The following is a 2,003-nucleotide window of genomic DNA, read 5'->3' on the forward strand; positions in this document are numbered from 1 at the left end:
TCCATCAGTGAATAAAGCCCATTTCATTTAGCGGATGGGTTTTTGGTGTTTGGCTTGTTATTTGTTTATGCTTTTTATTTTGGACTAATTTTCGGTTTGTAGGAAAGTTGCAAAGAGTACAGAGAGATTCCTGTACATTGGTCAGCTAGTTTAAGTTATCACTATTAACTGAACTCTGGATTTTATTGGCATTTCAACAGTTTCCCATTAATGTGTTTTTCTGTAACAAGATCTAATCCAAGCTACCACCTAGCATCCACTTTTTTCGATCTGTCCTATTTTTCATGACCTTGACAGTTTTTAGACATACTAGTCAGATATCTTGTGGAATGTACCTCAACTTCTATCTGTCTGATTGTAAGGAAAATGGGTTAAATCAGGTTCTTTTTCACCTTCCAAACAATAGACAGCCCATAACCTTGAAATATATCAGTATGTTTTCCACATTTCCATGTTCAGCAAGCAACCATAGTTCATAACTTTGAGAGAGTTTTGCAAGCACAACAATCTATCAGCTGTGTCACTATGGGCACAGACAGCAAAAGAGGGGGCTAGGAGACTCACTTGCTATTCTGTCTCTCTCTGCCTATCTGTCTGCCTTGTATTTGGTCCCTCTTGGCATTAAAGGCATGTCAGATGTACCAAGACTACAAGATTCTTTTTCTATCAGCCCTAATCAATAGTAAACCTGCCCAGCTTATGATGTTTGCATAATACCGATGTTTTTCTCAGATTATAGCAGGAATGAGTTTGGAAAGAACAAAGACCTTTGTAAAGAATACCACAGAGGGCCTCCCTGGAGGCGCAAGGGGTTAAGACGCAACCTAGGCAGCTATCCATGGCCACCACAGCATGAGTTCGATCCCCAGCCAGGGAACTACCTACATAGCACAGCAGACCTTCCCTCAGCAGTGTATTTCAGTCACTTCACCTGTTCTGTTCCCCACTCTGTTGCTGGTGAATCCTCTCACCCCCCACAGCTCTGGCCTATACCCCAGTTCTTACATGTATAAATAAATAAATCTTTAAAAAAGAAAAAAAATACCACAGAGATCAAGTGGTTTTTTGGTTTTTTTTTTCAGCATATCACATCAGGAAGTACAGGATAGCCTCCTGACACATCAGTGATCTCAAACTGATCACCTGGATAAGGTAATGTTTGCCAGGAATCTCCACTCAAGAGTTAGTACTTTTCTTTTTCCATATCCTATACTTTGGAAGCAAACGTCAAGAGTCCAGTCCACCGTCAAAAAGAGGAGGATCTGAGGTCTCTACATCCTAGAAAGGGGAATACCCACAGACAGGACTTGGAACCCTACCATAGAAAAAAGTGTCTTAGACAGTAAAACTAACCCCTGAAAGCAGACCATGGCTCTGAGACAGTCAGGGGACAGGGCTAGGCAAGAAGGAGGGATGCACACAGTGGGCTGTGGTGGAGAACTATGTGTGCCTCAGTGATGGGAGCACCACAGTGACAGAGGAGGGCGGATTCTGTACTATCAAAGCAGCACCAAGGAGGTAAAACAACGGTAGTATGAACAAAGGAGGGGGACAAAGAGACAGAGAGTGTATGAGGGAGAGGGGTAGGGGAAAGGAGAGAGGAACTAAAAGGTGTCTTCTCCATGCTCCATTTATATCTGATCACTTATCTGTACCAACAGGTACCAACCTTTATACTTTGGCTATTAACCCAATACTACATTACTTTGTTGCTCGAAGTATCCCACCTCTGGCCACGACTAATTCTTTCAACTTGGCTCCTGTGTCTGCTTTGGATATTTGGGGTAACATTTCCTGGTTCTGTCCGTCTGTGCCATCAGTAAGGAAACGTTTCTTTGGGTGCAGTGGGGTGCAAAGTGTCCACTTAGTATTACCATTACTTTTAAGAAATTTCTTACTTCCTATCACTGTTTGCTTGGTTGGGGGGTTGATTTTTTTCCCTTTTTTCTGGAGGGCAAATTGTGGTCCTCTGGCTTGTTCCCGTCTTCATTATAAGCATATAG

The sequence above is a fragment of the Talpa europaea genome (genome assembly GCF_964194135.1).
Source record: "Talpa europaea genome assembly, chromosome: 13".
Taxonomy (NCBI): Eukaryota; Metazoa; Chordata; class Mammalia; order Eulipotyphla; family Talpidae; genus Talpa; species Talpa europaea.